The 6,000-nt window shown below is 28.6% G+C and overlaps 1 protein-coding gene across 2 annotated transcripts in view; it reads right to left on the reverse strand.

The window, feature by feature from the left end:
- The window catches only part of LOC121125647 (dopamine D2-like receptor), a 161,614-nt gene extending 157,554 nt beyond the window's left edge, over window positions 1–4,060 (reverse strand). The window contains exon 1 of one of the 2 annotated variants that reach the window (XM_040720840.2): window positions 3,891–4,060. The gene's annotated coding sequence lies outside the window, so the exon portion shown is untranslated. The remainder of the gene's footprint in view (window positions 1–3,890) is intronic. The other variant, XM_071891573.1, reaches the window with a different exon arrangement.
- Between the last annotated feature and the right edge of the window lie 1,940 nt (window positions 4,061–6,000).

Raw genomic sequence — 6,000 nt, forward strand, 5'->3', positions numbered from 1 at the left:
TATGTATGCTTTTTTTTTGTACAAAAATAGAATAGAAAATATTAAATATTGCCATTTTTTATATTATGCCACCCGTAACAACTCAGGCAATGTAAAGATGCTCAAGGTTAATCATCATTCAGTGTACAAGGTCAGAAAGCTTAGGGAAGATGGAGAAACCCTCAGGTATTGGCCTTGAAGTGGTAGACCAATAAAATAGACTGAGAAAAAGTATGAATTATTGTCCCAAAAGACTTTGGCCTCCCTAGTCCACTTATCTAAATCCTTTGGACTTTTCAATACGGCAGTATATTGACTCCAAAACTTGTAGAGTCTGCCACAGCAACATCACTAATCTTAAAACCTCTGAAGTGCCTTTGGAGGAGGATATCTAAGACTTACATTGCTAAAGTATAAACTGCCTGCCTATAATTTGTAGGTGGTGGAAATAAAATCCATAAATAATTAATAGTCTTTATAATGTATGGGAAAAAATGTATTTTAAAGATTTTTTTGTCTACTTCATTCTGATCTGTTACGCATGGTTATTGGACGCCCCATCAAAGTAGGCAAAGACTTTTCGTACTCCCGGTACTTTTTTTATTTCAATAATAAAGGATAAATAATATCCCTGCATTGAATTTAGCTCTCCTAAATAATTATCTCCTTTAATATATGTAAGTACAAATGTGATTTTTCAACAAAAGTGTAGTATTCCACAAAAAAATAAAAATATATTATATTACCAATTTCTTGTTTTTATTTAATGAATATAAATGCCCCATTATTTCAATAACTGTTTTGTTTAACTATGGGCTGCATAATCTAATTTCTTTGATAGTTTGCAAAATTTTAGAGTAGAAGCTACAGCCTGAATCCTTCATTTAATATCTGATACTTTGTATAGATTCGATATGAACTTTTAAAAAATAATCTGTTAAATCTTTTTTCTGATCGAAAATTTGCGACAGCTCAGACTTTTTTTTTATTAAAATAGCTTAAAAATATGGTTGTAGTATAATTTAATTTGGATTATAAATGGTCCAGTTTACTTTTATAATGAGGGGTCAAATTTTGAGTGTAAAAATCTTTCTTAATTTATTAAAAAAATTAAATTTAAAGGATTAAAATTAAAAGGATCATAAATATATAACGTTTTTACATAAAATAATCAAACTTTTTTTTTAAATAAGGAAAAAAAAAGTTTCCCGATAAGATTTAAAAAGTCTCTTATTTATTAAACTTTATTTCTAGAACGTTTTTTTTTTTTTAAATCATTTTTTACAATACATTTATCGATGTGAAAATATATTTTATTTTATTATTTTACTTTGATAAATTATAAAGGTTGGTTTTTTAAATGAATTATATTTGTAGCAGTTTATCCTGCTATGCTTCCCTTTGGCTAATTGGTCCATTAGCTTAACGTGTCATGAAAATTAATAAAAGTTTCTGTATTGTTGATCTAAAAAATAAAAATATTGAAAAACTACTCTTGGTTTGAAAACTGAGCTGCAAGAAAAATGTTCACGATTACCCCATAAAAAGTCCTTCTACATCGCAAAAATGTACCAACTCACACCTAAGCAGTTGTAATTGTAAGATTAATGGAAATAGGGTTCCAACTCGAGATGGCCACAGTACTAGCAATTACATGGACCTTACTTATCTTCCATTCATCACCATATCATGGATTTTATCCATGATTTTTGGATTAGTAATGTTTAATCAACACAAAAAAATCTTTTTCGTCTATTTTTGAAAATCCCTCCATTTCCTCGATTCAAACGCATGCCAACCAGAAAGAAATCGACTGATCTGGCTAAAAAGTTGGGGTTGTTGTTTCAGAAGATTTTTTTTTATTAAAAAATAACCTCAATGGCCGCCAATAGTGCCAGCTCTCGGACTTTGCAAGGACTTTTCAAAATTACACTCATATATAACATTTTAATACGCAATCTTAATTTGTCAAGGAGGTAGTTGAAGAATGAGTTATATATACAATATGTAAACAAAAAAATGAGTGATGGAGTTTGGGTATATATAGGTACACGAGCCTCAAACTAAGTTATTGTCCTATACAATTGAGAATTACTGTAAATAACCGAAACCATGGTTTTTAACTATTGTTTAAATGCAAAATACCTTATATTTTAATTAATGCTCAAAAAATAATAAAGACCTTGTATTTAAAGCAATAAACGTATCGAGTCGTATGAAATTGAGAACTTTCTAACACGAGTCTCGAGTTATAATTGATAATCTCAAGTGAAGTCTTATTCCATTTTGTATCTTTGACACGTGTCAATTTGAATTTATGAATATATATAACTAAGAATAATAATGAAAAAAGTATTTTTCTTCGAGAATCGACAAATTTACTATGTTGGAGTTTGATATCCAGAACCAAAAATGTTATGAAAAACATCCATATTTTTTTTATATCCAGAACCAAAAAAGTTATGAAAAATATCCATATTTAAAAAAAAAGAACTTAAAAACTGCTTGGATCTATTATTATTATTAAGACCCAAAATGTATCACTAATACAAATCAATCTCTTGAAGTTAATAAAAGATAGAACATTATAAATGATTAATTAGGATAAAATGTGTACATATGTTTTGAAATTTATTATTTATTATAAACTCAGAAAGTTGTTGTTATTTGTTAACCAAGAGTTAAGGAAAAGTATTGGCATAAATATAAAGAAAGTATTTTTTGAACAAAAACTCTAAACAAAGGTATGGGGGAAAAAATTCCTCCTTAATTAAAGACGTACAATTACCAATATTTACAACGAAATATACACTTGGTTTAATAAATAATTTTATCTCTATCAGACTTGCCTTTCAAAAAAAAATGCATAAAATAATTTGCACATATATAGCCTTCTCAAGACAAATGCAATGTGGATTTTTTTTAAAAAATGGATTCTGGATTATTTTTAATTTATATGTAATCATTTTAGATGTATATTAAGCATTTTATTATTTCATGTTATAGAGTGTTTGACATGTGACGTTGGCATTGTGGATGTTCATAATTTTAAAGTAATTGTTACAGAAAATCCCAATAAATGGGTAGATTTGTACAATTTTTCTATGGATTTGGTACGTGAAAATTAGATTAATTAGACAACAATATAATATTATTTCCATTGTACCATTAAATTTGTTGTCTTAACTATGAAAACATCAAGTAGTATTTAATTAAGGTGTTTAGTATTTCTATTCTTGTAACCATTTGATGAATTTTTGAAAAAATATTCGCTGAAACTTGTCCGTTTTGTTATGAAAAATTACAAACTATATGCCCCCAAGACGACTCTCCTTTATTATAATACAATTTATGGGGTAAGTAGATACACTCTATAGAAATAAAATTGCAAATAAATAAATTGTAGGTAATATAGATTATCCTGAAAGCTTTGGATTTAAAATGCCAGCAAACGTTTTAGACAACAGCAAATACCCTTAATGATCGCAAACTACAAAATACATTCATAATGAGGGCATTTATATCCAGTAATAAATTGGTATTGTCCTTAACTTCTCTGTTTTGTTCGAACGACTATATCGGAATCATATCAAGTCTCATATTACAAAAAAAAAAAAGGTTTTCAAAAAAGTTAACAATCTTTGGTTCTGTCAATCATCCCAGAAACTTAAATAAAAAGTTTATAATTGACTCAAATATGAATATAAAAAATTAAACTATATGAATATATAATGTAAAAAAAAATATTAAAGAATTATTCTTTTCTTAATTTTTGTTCAGGATTGTTTGATGATAACGCACCAAATATATAAAACTACTCATTTAGTTTTTATACATACATTTCTAAGAGAGGGAGATATTTGAATTTATATAGCCTTGATATTTATTTAGGTAAATCACAATTAACTTACCTCTAAGAGGATGATTACTTTTTTACAAAAAATACGAACATATTTTCCAATATATTTATTAAAAAAAATGTATATATATATAGTTATATGGTAAGGGAATTTGTTTCTTGTTCACACTTGAGATCACATATCTAAAATGACTGCTGCTTGAGAATCAAATGAAATATGATGTATTAAACATTATTATTATTATTTTTTTTTTTTTTTTGAGTTTTTGTTAGTAGTTTTTTTTCCTCGCTATTTCCCGACGGAGTTATTTACGGAGAAGGGAAGTCTTTTTTGGTTATTTTATTCAAGCGTGTTTCTTATAAAAGGAAAGCTGTCTCACATTTCCCCCCCAGAAATGTATTACGAATAAAAAGTTTAAAATATAAATGTAATTAATCTTGACTCACTGAGTTTAAATTATAATCCATTTTGTAAACAAAAAAGTATGGTAATTCCTATGTCCTTATTTTTTATGCTTGTCAACACAAATGTAGGCTGGAATGATTTTTCTCAACATGGCGTCAAGAATGCAATTTTTATTTACAAATAGTTCTTATTATCTCTTTAAGTAGCCAAAATTAATTATCAAAATTGAGGAATGATACATTGACAGATTATATCTGGAATGTCATTTTAGGACTAATATCAATCTCTTCAATCAAATCAAATTTCGAAACTAAAGCTAAAATTCTTGTTTATGTTAACACTGAATGGATGATTGTTCTTTTATCAGTGGGCAATAGAAATATCTATTTTACGTAGAGAAAAAAACAATATTTTTCCCCCGGGATTAATCTATCCTGTACTTTTGATTCAAAGTGACTTCTTTGATAGAAAGTACTTTGCCGGATAGTTGTGGTTATCTTCAGAAATGACGTTATTTATGTTTCGTTCTGCGTTGAGTCTGGATGTCAAAAAATTGATGGTCATAAATCCATACTTCCAAATTCCATAACTCCTTAATGGAATTATCAGTCGTAGGTAAATACTCAAGGACTGGATAATTAGTTTAATATTTAAAATCCTATCATAACTTAATTTTTTTTTTTATGTACATGTCTTTTTGAAAGGCTTATTAAAGTATAAAGTATTTTTCCTCGTCTTCACGAAAATGAAACCAAAAAAAATCTACAGCAATGTTCCAAAGTCTGGAATTGCAGCCCAAGTCGAAAAAATGATCGAAGAAGATGTATATTCAGATTCTGAGAATGAAAATGATTTTTATAATAGTAATACATTTGATAATAAATTTGATTATTAAAAAAACAACAAGTTATATTTTAGACCATAAGTCATTACCATGATAATTGGTTATAATTTAGATAATTGCATGGGCGCACGCAGAGGAGATAGGGGTACAAGGGGTAGGGAGTATCCCCCCCCAAAAAAAAAAACAACATTTAGCGTGTGCCCCTATATTGAGATTATGTTCATGCAATTTCGATGACAAATTTATTTTTTTATAAGTTCTAATGTTAGATTCACAGACTGCACAGAGGAGGGAAGGGAAATAATTGCCTCCTTGCCTTTCTAAATTATTGAAACCCAATGCTATAAGTGCCTTTTTTGACCGTATTTCCCAGCTTCTTTTATAGTTTTTGCCCCTGCCCTTCAAAAAGTATGTCCTCGCAAGTTATTTTATTAGTATAATCAGAAAATATATATAGCTATGATATAATTTTATAGGAAGTGACGAGGAATTTGTGGAAATAGATAACGCGAACACTGAATCGTATGTACTATGCGAAGACGACAACGTTGATGAAGAAGAGTTCAAAATCCACTAAAAAGAAGGATAGATCTACAATTCCATGGAAACTCATCAAAGATTACTCTGGAAGATACATTCCAGAATAGAAAGGACAACTTGGAGATGTGGTCGATGTTCGCTCTCGGATCAAATACCTTCGAGATTTTTTTGATGATACTTTTCTCACTTATATGGTGGAGCAAAGTAATATATATTCTAGACAAATCAACATATATAAACCATTGCAGCTGACACAAGCAGAACTCCAGCAATGCATTGCAACACTCCTGATCATGAGTCTTCAAAAGCATGTAGAATAAGAAACTATTGGAGATCAGAGTTTTCAGGTGGAAAGGAGATACGAGAAACTTT

Source organism: Lepeophtheirus salmonis, chromosome 10 (genome assembly GCF_016086655.4).
Source record: "Lepeophtheirus salmonis chromosome 10, UVic_Lsal_1.4, whole genome shotgun sequence".
Taxonomy (NCBI): Eukaryota; Metazoa; Arthropoda; class Copepoda; order Siphonostomatoida; family Caligidae; genus Lepeophtheirus; species Lepeophtheirus salmonis.